This window comes from Engystomops pustulosus, chromosome 3 (assembly GCF_040894005.1).
Source record: "Engystomops pustulosus chromosome 3, aEngPut4.maternal, whole genome shotgun sequence".
Taxonomy (NCBI): Eukaryota; Metazoa; Chordata; class Amphibia; order Anura; family Leptodactylidae; genus Engystomops; species Engystomops pustulosus.
Genome location: NC_092413.1, coordinates 156,908,653 through 156,924,061, shown reverse-complemented (window position 1 = coordinate 156,924,061; position 15,409 = coordinate 156,908,653). Strand labels below are relative to the sequence as shown.

General features: G+C 40.7%; 1 protein-coding gene across 20 annotated transcripts in view; it reads left to right on the top strand.

The window, feature by feature from the left end:
- The window catches only part of SOX2 (SRY-box transcription factor 2), a 508,319-nt gene extending 494,001 nt beyond the window's left edge, over positions 1–14,318 (top strand). For all 20 annotated transcript variants that reach the window (XR_011854269.1, XR_011854274.1, XR_011854275.1 and 17 more), the window contains 2 exons: positions 10,577–10,756; positions 12,623–14,318. The gene's annotated coding sequence lies outside the window, so the exon portion shown is untranslated. The remainder of the gene's footprint in view (positions 1–10,576; positions 10,757–12,622) is intronic.
- The last annotated feature ends 1,091 nt before the right edge of the window (positions 14,319–15,409 follow it).

The following is a 15,409-nucleotide window of genomic DNA, read 5'->3' as shown; positions in this document are numbered from 1 at the left end:
CCATGTATATATAGATCTGTGCTCAACATCCATGTACATACAGAGCTGTGCTCAACATTCATGTGCATACAGATCTGTGCTCAACATCCATGTACATACAGATCTGTGCTCAACATCCATGTATATACAGATCTGTGCTCAACATCCATATATATACAGATCTGTGCTCAACATCCATGTACATACAGATCTGTGCTCAACATCCATGTATATACAGATCTGTGCTCAACATCCATGTATATACAGATCTGTGCTCAGCATCCACATGCATACAGATCTGTGCTCAGCATCCATGTATATACAGATCTGTGCTCAACATCCATGTATATACAGATCTGTGCTCAGCATCCACATGCATACAGATCTGTGCTCAGCATCCATGTATATACAGATCTGTGCTCAACATCCATGTATATACAGATCTGTGCTCAACATCCATGTGCATACAGATCTGTGCTCAACATCCATGTACATACAGATCTGTGCTCAGCATCCATGTATATACAGAGCTGTGCTCAACATCCATGTATATACAGATCTGTGCTCAACATCCATGTATATATAGATCTGTGCTCAACATCCATGTACATACAGAGCTGTGCTCAACATTCATGTGCATACAGATCTGTGCTCAACATCCATGTGCATACAGATCTGTGCTCAACATCCATGTACATACAGATCTGTGCTCAGCATCCATGTATATACAGAGCTGTGCTCAACATCCATGTATATACAGATCTGTGCTCAACATCCATGTGCATACAGATCTGTGCTCAACATCCATGTACATAGAGATCTGTGCTCAACATCCATGTACATACAAACCTGTGTTCAGCATCCATGTGCATACAGATCTGTGCTCAGCATCCATGTGCATACAGATCTGTGCTCAGCATCCATGTGCATACAGATCTGTGCTCAGCATCCATGTGCATACAGATCTGTGCTCAGCATCCATGTATATACAGATCTGTGCTCAGCATCCATGTATATACAGATCTGTGCTCAGCATCCACTTATATACAGATCTGTGCTCAACATCCATGTGCATACAGATCTGTGCTCAACATCCATGCACATACAGATCTGTGCTCAACATCCATGTACATACAGATCTGTGCTCAACATCCATGTACATACAGATCTGTGCTCAGCATCCATGTATATACAGATCTGTGCTCAACATCCATGTGCATACAGATCTGTGCTCAACATCCATGTACATAGAGATCTGTGCTCAACATCCATGTGCATACAGATCTTTGCTCAGCATCCATGTATATACAGATCTGTGCTCAGCATCCATGTACATACAGATCTGTGCTCAACATCCATGTATATACAGATCTGTGCTCAGCATCCATGTATATACAGATCTGTGCTCAACATCCATGTGCATACAGATCTGTGCTCAACATCCATGCACATACAGATCTGTGCTCAACATCCATGTACATACAGATCTGTGCTCAGCATCCATGTACATACAGATCTGTGCTCAGCATCCATGTATATACAGACCTGTGTTCAGCATCCATGTGCATACAGATCTGTGCTCAGCATCCATGTATATACAGACCTGTGTTCAGCATCCATGTGCATACAGATCTGTGCTCAGCATCCATGTATATACAGATCTGCGCTCAGCATCCATGTGCATACATACCTGTGTTCAGCATCCATACGCATACAGATATGTGCTCAGCATCCATGTGCATGAGCTCCGGTCAGAGTTTTTTTATACTCCTTTCTTTAGAGTTTAAAGTGGGACTTGTTGGATCGGTCTCGGACTGTGGTGTTAGCTCCTGTGGTATGGAAGTGTGCTGCACTGTGTTTTTATAATTTTTGTATAACATGGATGTTGAACACAGATCTTTTTTTTACATGGATCTGTGCTCAGCATTCATGTGCATACATACCTGTGTTCAGCATCCATACGCATACAGATCTGTGCTCAGCATCCATGTGCATACAAACCTGTGTTCTGTATTTGTGCACATACAGACATGTGTCCAGCATCTGTATGCATACAGACCTGTACTCAGCATCTGCGTACATACAGATCTGATTATATGCAGTACAGTATTCAGCATCCCAGTACATAGAGATTTATGTACATGATCTATGGCTCAACATCCATGTACATAGAGACCTGTGTCCTGCATCAGAGTATGTAGACCTGTTATAAGCATTCATGTACATACAGATCTGTGCTCAACATCTGTGTACATACAGATATTTGCTCAGCATCCATGTACATGCAGACCTGTGTCCTGTATCAGTGTATGTAAACCTGTGTTCGGCATCTGTGTATGTACAGATCTGGGCTCAACATCCATGTACATACAGACCCGTGTTCAGAATCCTTGAACATACCTATGCTAAACAATCGTGTAAATATAGACCTCTGCTAAACAAACAAGTACATACAGACCTCTGCTAAACAACCAAGTACATACAGACCTGTGCTAAACAACCAAGTACATACAGACCTGTGCTAAACAGCCGTGTACATATAGACCTCTGCTAAACAACCAAGTACATACAAACCTGTGCTAAACAGTCGTGTACATATAGAACTGTGCTCAACAATTGTGTACATATAGACCTGTGCTTAACAACCATGTACATACAGACCTCTGCTAAACAACCATGTACATACAGACCTCTGCTAAACAACCAAGTACATACAGACCTCTGCTAAACAACCAAGTACATACAGACCTCTGCTAAACAACCAAGTACATACAGACCTCTGCTAAACAGCCATGTACATATAGACCTGTGCTAAACAATCTTGTACATATAGACCTGTGCTCAACAACCATGTACATATAGACTTGTGCTCAACAACCAAGTACATACAGACCTCTTCTAAACAACCGTGTATAGACCTGTGCTCTGCAACCGTGTACATACAGACCTGTGCTCCGCAACCGTGTACATACAGACCTGTGCTCCGCAACCGTGTACATACAGACCTGTGCTCCGCAACCGTGTACATACAGACCTGTGCTCCGCAACCGTGTACTTACAGACCTGTGCTAAACAGCCATGTACATATAGACCTGTGCTCTGCAACCGTGTACATACAGACCTGTGTTCCGCAACCGTGTACATACAGACCTGTGCTCCACAACCGTGTACATATAGACCTGTGCTCCGCAACCGTGTACATACAGACCTGTGCTCCGCAACCGTGTACTTACAGACCTGTGCTAAACAGCCGTGTACATATAGACCTGTGCTCTGCAACCGTGTACATACAGACCTGTGCTCCGCAACCGTGTACATACAGACCTGTGCTCCGCAACCGTGTACTTACAGACCTGTGCTAAACAGCCATGTACATATAGACCTGTGCTCTGCAACCGTGTACATACAGACCTGTGTTCCGCAACCGTGTACATACAGACCTGTGCTCCGCAACCGTGTACATACAGACCTGTGCTCCGCAACCGTGAACATACAGACCTGTGCTCCGCAACCGTGTACATACAGACCTGTGCTCCGCAACCGTGTACATACAGACCTGTGCTCCGCAACCGTGTACTTACAGACCTGTGCTAAACAGCCATGTACATATAGACCTGTGCTCTGCAACCGTGTACATACAGACCTGTGTTCCGCAACCGTGTACATACAGACCTGTGCTCCACAACCGTGTACATATAGACCTGTGCTCCGCAACCGTGTACATACAGACCTGTGCTCCGCAACCGTGTACTTACAGACCTGTGCTAAACAGCCGTGTACATATAGACCTGTGCTCTGCAACCGTGTACATACAGACCTGTGCTCCGCAACCGTGTACATACAGACCTGTGCTCCGCAACCGTGTACTTACAGACCTGTGCTAAACAGCCATGTACATATAGACCTGTGCTCTGCAACCGTGTACATACAGACCTGTGTTCCGCAACCGTGTACATACAGACCTGTGCTCCACAACCGTGTACATATAGACCTGTGCTCCGCAACCGTGTACATACAGACCTGTGCTCCGCAACCGTGTACTTACAGACCTGTGCTAAACAGTCGTGTACATATAGACCTGTGCTCAGCATCCATGTACATACAGATATGTGTTCAACAACCGTGTACATTCAGACCTGTGCTCGGCAACCATGTACATACAGACCTGTGCTAAACAACTGTGTACATACAGACCTATGTTCACCAACTGTGTGCATACAGACATGTGCTTTGCAACCGTGTACATACAGACCTATGTTAAGCATCCATGTACATACAGACCTGTGTTCAGCATCCGTGTATGTACAGACCTATGTTCAGCATCCGTTTACGTACAGACCTGTGTTCAGCATCCGTGTATGTACAGACCTGTGTTTAGCATCCGTGTACGTACAGACCTGTGTTCAGCATCCATGTACATACAGACCGGTGTTCAGCATCTGTGTACGTACAGACCTGTGTTCAGCATTTTCATCATTTACATGCCTGCTAACACATGTACTACAACCATGTTCATAAGGTATCCAGTGACCATATACATGCAGACACATCTTATTACTGTAAATAGAGTAACCATGTACATATAGACACATTGACTATTTTCATATACACGTAGAACAGTTCAATAACAGTATTAACCCTGAATATAAGGGATGACAGACACCTTGAAACCTTAGGCTCATTCTCCCAGCAATGAGATGAGATGTTAAGTACATTAATAAATGATAACGGGAATCTAAAGTAAAAAGGAAGGACATGATGCCATCTGCCTTATCGGTGTTGGGCACATCATTTTCTTCATGGACACCACTCCCGCACATTGCTGTGCTGTTTGTTCTCTGAGGGACAAATAAAGCACTAGTGACACATGAGGGCTACTAATTCGAGTTAATATGATCTTTATGGCAATGTAAGAGCGGATAATTGGCCTATTTTTCTGAACAACAATGTAATTCACAATAGCTTTATTATTTAATAACTCCAAGCCTTGGCTGGGGAGACCCGGCAGGGAGGACCAAGAACAATAGCAAAGTAATTGTAGAGATTTCTGGAGATGACTTGTGGAAATGAACTGTTTGGATATGGAGGGTCCCTCGGATGTCTGGCCCCTACTCTCCCTCCTACCAGCCCATACAAGGCAGGATTTATGGGGAATGCTGTTGTGTGCAGTGCCTAGCAACAGCCTGGATATTCCCAGAGTAAATACACTCCACAAGCCTCAAGAGTTACAGATCAGGCCTTGGAAAAGTCCACAACCCCCTCTCCCCCTTGCTGATATAGCTGCACTGCAATACACTAACTGTGTACAGATATAGCTGAGCTGTGATTGTCATTTAACTGTTTCCTGAGCTGACTTTTAACAATTTTTTCGAACAAACAGCATATAAAATCATATCTCTATATATGCATATGTAGTGTCAAGAAGACCTCTTTTTCTGTGCCCCAGTGTGAGTAGTTACAATTTATTACACTGTGCTACCTGTTTGGGAACAAGTCACAGAGGTGACAGCTTACACTCAAAGAAAACTTTCCCAATAGAGGAGGCCTGAACAATGGTGCTCCTCTGCTGGCTCACCCCAAGCGTGGAACAATGTCAGCTTTGATGCACTTTAAGCAGGGACAGCAGGGGACTGTGATGATGTATGGCATTCTTCATCCTTGTGCATCGGATCCTGGGAGAAGTAGGAGGAGGAGGAGGGGGCACAAGTGCACAAATAATGCCACAAACAGTTCCTACTCCCTCATTTATCCACTCACTTTACATAGACTTGGGGGGTTACACATCTAACCCATTTACATCTCCCAGCATAAGAAGTTTTTTTTTTAGGTTACCGATTTATTATTTAGAGATCTTGAAAGACTTCGATTTATATTCATATTCAAACACTTTTGATTCTGTGAATATATAAAATATTTAATATTAATAATATCAATGAATCATTTGTTTTATCTTTCTATCTCTTTCTATGTATCCTAATATCTTTCCATGATAGATACATAGATAGATGATAGATAAATAGATGAGAAAAAATAGAAATAAATAAATTAATTAATAGCAAAAATAAAAAAGGTTCTGTGAAGCTCCGTGACTAAATGCAGGTTTAGTGAGAAAGATGGATGAAATTGATAGATCTAGCTAGATAGAAAGATTCATAGATTACTAGATAAATAAAGAGGAATAGACAGATTTACAGTGACAGATTCATAGATACAGAAAAGAAGTCCAAAGCAGCACCACCAGATACAAGCTGTTTTGGGGTGCAAGCCCATAGAATCCGGCAGGCAGCCATGCAATTAAAGAATGAAAAAATGGCGGCACTCCATACACTTTTTACTTGATATTTTTGTGTGGAGTGCTTTTATTTTGTAGATATTTAGAGGTTCAGATTCATTATGTGTTTATTGATCTACTTATACATCTATTTAAAATTGATCGACCAGTTTCATGAATCTCTAAACTTATCTATCTATTTATCTATCTATCTAACGAAATGATTCCATTCTAGGGTCGGTTTAGCATGCTTTGTGCATTAGATTTTTTGTGTACAAGAAAACGTGCTCATACATCGGCCCCAATGTCTTCCACTAGTAACTTAGAAATGATGGAATTAATTGGAGTAAAATCCAAACACCAATTATTGGACCCTACAGGAGCCTTTCCCAAGTGAACTTTAAAGAGGCCTATGTGAGGGCCCATAAATGATGCATGGAATTGTGCTCCAATAAATTGATTTAATCATTTGCAAGATCTATCTATCTATCTATCTATCTATCTATCTATTATCTATCTATCTATCTATCTATCTATCTATCTATCTATCTATCTATCTATCTATCTATCTATCATCTTGCCACCTATCATCTATATACATTTATATATCTCTCTCTAGCTGTTTTCTATATAGTATCATGTCCTCCTATTATTGATATAGTATAATCTAGAATAATCCTATCAATCATGTCACCATCTATAATTCATGTAGTATAATCTATATCAATTTAATTTAAAGAAACTTTATTTGCTTCTTTGAATTAAATTGATTAATATTATATTAGCATTAATATTATATGAGATTGTGGAAGATAGGGTGAGGGAAGGAGGGTATGGGGTGAGGGAAGGGGAATATGGGGTGCAGGGGGATAGGGGTAGTGGGGTGCAGGGGTGTGGGGGGTTTATCACATGTGTCTCAGTGTGTGGCAGGCAGTGACATTGTGCTATTATGGCATCTATCTATCTAGTATAATCTATCTGTCTATTTTTCTAATCTATATAATGTAGCGTTATCAGAACACAAAGCTGGCAGTTGTTGTGGTCCGGAGTGCAGGGGGTTACCCATCAATAAATGTCACATTTGCCCAGTGCAGAAACTTTTCTCAGTGACAGGAGGGAGGGGGTGAAAGGGGAGCAGACATTCATTATGTAGCAGCGGCATTAGGCAGGAGCATTTCGGTGCTGGCGACTAGTGATGGGAAATATTCAACAGCAGCCCCCATTGTTCCCATCACGGGCACTTCCCAACCACTCAGGCTTCTGCAGCACATCCCTAAATTTGTTTGCTGATGATGCTAATGCCATCTGGCATGGATACTTCTTGTGCACATAAACATATCCTGCTGGCACTGGACATTTAAATCTTTGTGAATTTGGGAATAATAAAAATCTTTCTATAATATAATAATGGACAGTGAATGGACCTTCATAAATGTGAAGGTCACTGTGTAGTCCATTTTTTCTTTTTTGCCTTTTTTTATAATTTTGTATCAAAATTTGAGAACAATTTTAGATACCTGTGAGTTATTGGGGTTAATCTAGCAGACAGTGTTAACTTTTCTTAAATTATCTGACAAATCATATCTAACTGACAGCCTAACTCTCCAGTTTTCACTGACTTTGCAAAAATGGTGAGCTGTTCCAAATTGAGTGAAACTCTTCAGGAACATGTTGTCCAGATGAAGGCCAAAGGGGTGACCCCCATTGGCCATAGTATGAGAACTTGGTTGTTCCAAGTCTGTGATTTATAGAATTTTTAAGCTTTACATCACAAAATAATTTAAGAAGTCCCACAAGAAGGCTGATCAGCCTCAAAGGACAATTGCAGGAGAGGGCAGGAAAATGTTGAGAATCTCCATGGGTAATGAACGCTGTAGCACTGAACAAGGTAAGGATCTGTCTTGTCATACAGTGTCTCAATGTTTAAGAGCATTTGGACTCAAAGCCCAACCTGCAGTGACCAAATCTCTTATTAACAGAACGAATCAAAAGACTAGACTCACTTCTACCCTGTGGACAGAGTAGAAGTGGTCCACAGCTCATTTGAGCAGTGAAAGCAAATTTAATTTATGTGGGTCTGATGGGAATCATTATGTTCATCAACAAACTGAGAAACGATTGAATCCAAAGTGTGTACAGTAAAGCAATCAGTGGAAGGTGGTGGAGAAAGTGTTAGGTTTTTTGGAATGTTTTCTGCAGCAGGAATTGGATCTCTTATATAGCTACATGGCAGAATTAATGCAAATGTGTATCAGAACCTTCTTCAAAACACAGGGTTCCTTATTCTGCGTTTATCACTCAATCAGCCAGCCAATTTTCATGAAGGACAATGCCCCTTTTTACATGCAAAGCAGTTGCTTGAAACAATAGAACACCTTAGGAAAATCCTTGGTGACAAAGTTATGGCTGACAACAACCATCACAGGGCTGGAAGTGTCTGGAAAAAGAAGGGACTATAATCACACCAGACCAGTGTGAGAGACTAGTCATGTCCTGTGACCACACACGCGCATAAGTCTTTGCTGTTCTCTAATTATGATCATCACGTTTTCTGTTGATTTACTTTGGTAATTTTGTAAAACACCATTCTAGTGGCATGGGGAACCCCTTCAAATGTAGATCAACGGAGATTACATTATTTTTAAAAAAAAATCAAGTGTTCTCCAATTGTTCTCTACTTTGATCTCCAGTGTATATATAAATATATAATATATGTATTACATATAGTAATATATGTATTACAGTAGAATCTGAATGCAGCCAGCTCATATGGGAACCTCATCACTTGGTTAATGTGAAATAATGTGATATGGTTCCTCTTTTATAAACAATTACACCTAAATGCCTGGAACCAAAGGGTTGTATTCAACCTTCAAATTCAAATTAATTTAGAAGCACAATTTTGGGAGTAACTCCTGTTGCCTGGTCCTGATCTCAAGTGTTTAGGGCTAATAGCTCCTCCCCGGCGCAACGTGGGTTTCTAAACACAATTCAAAGCAACATGTGAACATGGCCAAAGTGTACATATTTCTTAAGAAAAAAGATTCTTTGTACTGTGTTAGGCTACATTCATTTTGACGTTGCCTGCCGTACCGTAGAGCCGGGTAGAGAAGAAGGGGGTGAGCGCTGCTCAACCCCACCCCTCTCCATAGAGAAACATTGCACATGGCGCCGTATTTTGGGAAAAGATAGGATATGTCCTATCTTTTCACGGGGTATGGAATGGTATGGTGCCACACTTGTGCAGAACAGTACCGCTCCCATAGGGTGCGGTGCACCCATTGCTGTCTATGGGGGATGTATATCCGACTTATGTACATCGGCCATATATACGTACCCCCTACAGCAGTGTGAATGCAGCCTTAGTCTGTGGTTACATAGTTAAAAATAAGAGCAGCTTTTATTGGCTTCATGGACTTTTTCTGTGTATCTTACAATTGTCATCATTTTTACAATTGACTACTCTACATCACTTTTTTTTTTTTACCATAAACCAAAACCTCTTTGTACAATGTAGAATTGAAATTGTCATTTCGGCAGCAGCCGTATGTTGTACATCCTCCCTATGGAGCACCGGGTCCGTTCCAGTGCTGTTTTACCAGTCTAATGAATGATTAACCCTGTCATGTTATGGTAAAGATCCAGCTACCTCCAGAGCTAATAACACAATGACACATAATCCTTTCTGTAACCCAAGGCAATCACACCACCTTTACAGCCGGCCTCCTGGCCCTCTTTAACATATAAAGTTGATTTGGACAAATTGTAGCCCTAACCAATTGAAAGCAATGTACTTTTAATAAGTGATCATTAAAATGGTTATGTTAAATATAGTCAATTATATGCATGACTTCTTCCTAACAGTAGCTGCCATCCTCAGGGCTGTTTGCTTACTTCTTAACTATAGCTTGCTGGGGAAATCCTGATTATGACGTAGCTACACTTTACTATGGATTGGAGCTAATGAATGCTTTGTACTGTGATCCTGATAATATGGAGCCCGATGGCTTTTGTGCCGCTGATATTTGATAGCAGTAGAAATGTAAAAGGGATATTCAGAAATTACACCATCTCCATGCTGTCATGTCAAGAGAAATATCATGTAATGTAGTGAAATATTGGATCCCCCTTATACTACAAGCGGATCAGACAAATCATCAGTTCGTTATTATATTCTGAAGATGACTATTGGTGTTGGTGTAAAAACTTAGTCCAAAGCTTGTCATTTATTATTATTATTTTAAAAGTATTATTATTATTATTATTATTATTATTATTAACATTTATATTTAAAGTTGTAAAATAATTTTATGACATATTTTTCAGATCCCGTTTCTAGCAGTGAAGGCCACCCTGACTAGAATCTGCATTCTGCTCTGTTTCTAGATGATGGTCACTTCATGGCCACAAAACTGCCATCCATCTTCTCAGCTTCTGGACCGTCCCCTTTATACTGAAGACTCTTCCGGATTTCCAGGACTTTGCTGGCAATCCACTCTGTGCAGGGTATATACTTTGTTTCACTATATAATATATAAATATATATATGTATAAAAAATGTCATTAAAGAAAAGTAAGACATTTGACTTTTTCATTCTCCTATTTTTTTAATAAAAATGTCAACATTTTTCCTATGAAAAGTGGTGGAGATATTGCCGCTATAATCTAACGATAGCTAATAAAACTAATAAACAGAAAGATACATCTAACATGATATGTTATCCTTGATGCAATGCAGAGTACAACACTTATACTTTAACCCTTACAATGCTATAATACATACAAACATAACAAGGTATATTTCATTGTCATGAATTCTTAAAGGAAAGTTTACCCCTTTTTCTAGGTTTGTGCTTTTTTTGCAATGTCCCCTGTCACTGCTGATAGGTATTACTAATATGGATTGAGTGCTCGCACCTTTGTATTCCGCTCTCTGCTCTGGATTATTTTCTTTATAATTACCTAGGAAGACCCCGTGCTAAGAGAACGTGCAGCTATAGGTTGTGGCAATTTGGGGGCCCCAGTGGCAGCACTATACTTAAGGCAAGTTCGCACGCTGATCAGGTAACAGTAGAACAACAGGCCTATTGGAGTGGGGTGGTTATCTCTGCTCTCTGCAGATCACAGCCCTGGCACTCCCGGCTTGTCATTGTGTCCTCTCACAGAAATGACATCCTCCTACACTCACAGGATCAGGCCACGACTAAGGTTTCATGTGCCAAAGCAGGTCTTATTATACATAGGTTCATTTCAGAAATCTGCATATAAAGTATACATGTATGTACACATATGCATCCATTACCATAGCATTAAAACCACAAGAAAACTGATGTGTTGGAAGCTAAAAAAAGCCAAACATAAGGATCCAATTTAGTTGGAGAAAGGTGCAATTGGGGTGGCTGGACAACTGGGTCAGGACATGGGGGGGTTCTAGTGGAGTGCTCCCAGGATGCACTGGTTAGTAAGTATCAGAAGTCGACCATGAAATGAGGACTTGTAAACCAGTAACACTCATGGGTGACCAAGGCTTTCTGATGTGTGTAGGAAAGGAGGGCTACAACATTGGGGTCCAAAATTGTTGACAAAGTTAATGTCGACTATGATAGAAGACTGTCAAAACGTACATGCATCACAGATTTCTGTGTATAGCCACTAAGTGAACACAAGACTCATTAACCCATGTCCACCATCAGAAGTATCTACAATGATCCTACGAGCTGCATATGGTGGCCTAGGATGATGTGTAGATTTTTCTTTTACATCATGTGGATGTATACATGTGTGGCATGGAGAAAAGAAAGTCTATAGGAGTAATTTATAAAAGTACAGTTTGTACCACATCGCATCACAATATGTTGTTCGAACACTAGACACATATAAGCCAAACTACAGGGGGTATAGAGCTATTGTATTCTAATTGGTTTCTTTGTACCTGATCTGATCACAGCTGATTGAAAGAAGAAACAATACAACTGTGATCTCTGTATCTTTTACAGCCAGACAGAGAAATTCTACATGTTCCATAGAGAGTCCAGTATCAGAACTGGTGCCTCCTGCGACAAAACTGACACTTTAGAAATTTATGAGATTAACTATAGGATTGACTTCCCTGTGGCTCTTCTTGTTTCATGTCCTGGGTAAATGCTAAACTTTTCACTACAAAGACTGTGCATTGTAATAGACAGAAGAAGCTAAAAGAAGGGGGTGGAGGGAACAGTTATATGATAAAGGTTAATTTATTAAATAATTTAATTAAAGACAATTACTCGAAAGATAATCTGTTAGACATATAGACCATACACAGCTGCAGACATTGTTTGGTAGTAGTCCTGTAGAGCTGTGTAATCATACCATTTTGTATCTTGTTATCAGAAGCAGGAATATGAAAAGTGAAGTTATAACCCATCTCTGCAGCTCCTGAAAAAGCTTCATTTTCTTCTCCTCTGCTATGAGTAAGAGCTGTAGCAGGATCCTGACTGTATGCTACAGTATTCACCCAGAAGTGGGAGGGGGCTGTGGAGTGTTCAATGCAGAGAACTGAAAAGCACAGAGGCCGTACAGAAGCTGCAAACCTGGATTAAAAGTTTCCACAGTCCAAGGAGTCAGTCCTATAGCGGGGAATGAAAAAAATGCTAGCTACTCTAATCAACTATTCCAATGTGAACAATGCACTTTATTCTCTCCGTGTTTGCGTGGGTTTCCTCTGGGTCTTCTGGTTTCCTCCCACACTCCAAAAACATACTGGTAGGTTGATTAGATTGTGAGCCCCATTTGGGACAGGGACCGATTTGCAAGCTCTGTGAAGCGCTGCCTAATCTGTGTGCGCTATATAAATAAAGGAGTTACATGTATGTTTGTCACGGTCTGAGCCCTTTCCATACATGGTGGGTGTTTGCTGCATATTGCAGCAAACACCCACCGGTAGCACCTGCGGTTGGTGCTGGCACCAATCATGGGTGTTAACCATGTATATACCAGGTGCAGTGTGTGGGCGTCTTGATATTGGATTCAGGGGTCGGCAATCAGTTGCTATGACAGCCTCAGGTCATACGAAGACCCCAGGCTTTCTCGTTTTAACTCTTTTAAATGGTAGATCCCCATCCCCATACAGTAGTATGGCAGTATATGGTAGGATCAATCAGGCAACCTAGGGTTAAATTTGCACTCAACCATGTACTGGCCTGGGCTGGATCCTGGGGGAGTGCGCTGCCAGGAATACTCCTCCCCTCTAGACAGAAAGCACAGCACCCTCCTCAGTGCGGCTGCCTGGCCAGGTCACTGTGTGGTGAGACTCAGTGTGATCAACGTAGCATGATCAGGTGCCATACACCTCTATTTTGACCATGATCTAATGCGGCTAGATCAAGGCCATGGGCCACAATAATAACCGTGTGCATGTAGCCAAAGAATTGTTTACATTCATACCAGCACAGAGATGGATGTGTATGGGAGAGAGATAACAAATGTTTCAAGTTTCACTCATCTCTATTTCTGTGTATGTCTATATGTGGTCCATTTGTGCTGTACATGAGTGCGGATCCAAACATTCCTGCAATTATATCTTTTAACCGGGATCAATAGCATGCAAATAAAAAATGTAAAACCTGTGAAATTCAATCATCTATCAATCATCTAATTATCTATCTATCTATCTATCTATCTATCTATCTATCTATCTATCTATCTATCTATCTATCTATCTATCTATCTAACTATCATAGGGTGATGTTTCAGATTAACAAAATGTGTCTTTCTCAGTAATGAGATAGATTCAGTGTTTTGGAACCAAAATTTAGCTTGTTATAGATTAAGACCACTGTTTGCGCTTAATTTTTGGGGGTGCCTTCTTTTCCTTGATATTGATCAGAGATTCTCTTGGCTATGCACAACCCATACTAAAGGTGTTGCCCTGGTGCCAGGGCAAGAATTAAGAATTATATTTAGATACTTTGTGATTAAAATGTATTTGTTTTTTTCAAGCTTATTATATGTATATCCCAGTATCATGTTCCCCAATAACTGTGTATTTCGCATTGTGCTGCCTTTTAGCAATAAAGGGGTTAATACACATGGTTGAGAAGTGTCATTAATACAAAGGGAAATCCACTTTGAAGTGACAGTTCCAGTTTTTTGTGTGTCAGGATCAAGCTTAGGGTAAGTGACAGCTGTGGGTTTGTTATCGATTATCTGGCATCCCTATTTATCTGGACAGAGCAGAGAGAACACCTAACAAGTGAGGCGCAGGGAATGTGTCAGCACCCACCTTGTGCTCCTGTTCCCTCACATCGAGATAGCAGTACAGAGCTCTCATCTCTGGCTAATAACCATATGTGCCAACTCCATACTGTGCTCACACATTAGTAAAATCAGGAAGGACTAAATCATACACTATCCATGCTACTAGGTAATAGATGTTTTCCCCCAGAATCTATGTTGTCAAGCTATCTGTATTTAATAATTACAGATTAATATAACATTAGGAGGTGCAAAATAGAGTGGAGAAACATTTATAGAAATATATGATATATGTTGGGGACACCTATAGATATATTCATTATCTACACTGGGATTGTGTTACTGCTTGCAATAAGCGCTGGGATCCTGGCTTCAAGTCCCATCCAGGTCACCATCTGCAAAGAATTTGTATGTTCTCTCTCCGTGTCTGTGTGGGTTTCCTCTGGATCCTCCGGTTTTCTCCCACATTACAAAAAATACTGGTAGGTTGATTAGATTGTAAGCCCCATGTGGACAGGGACAAGATTTGGCAAGCTCTGTGCAGCACTGCATAATCTCTGTGCGCTATTTAAATAAAGGAATTATTATTAAGAGGTAAGTAAAACTAATAATAGCTAAACACAGCCTCATTGTTTTCAATGAAAAATACGGTCACCCATTTGATTGACCATAATGCAATATATAGGACATGTCTTATACTTGGGCAGATTGCTCACTCCACCTTACTTCTCCACGTAGCAGTGTGCTATGGCCGGGTGCCGATCCAAGGGGAGCACACGGTCGTGTGCATGTAGGCTTAGTGAAATAACCCCAAAGTGTGACGAAGAATCTTGCACCATCTATTCAAATAATACAAAGATAGAGGAATGTTTAAAAAAGTTTACACAACTATTGCATGTATTAAATGATGCCTAGTAATCTCAT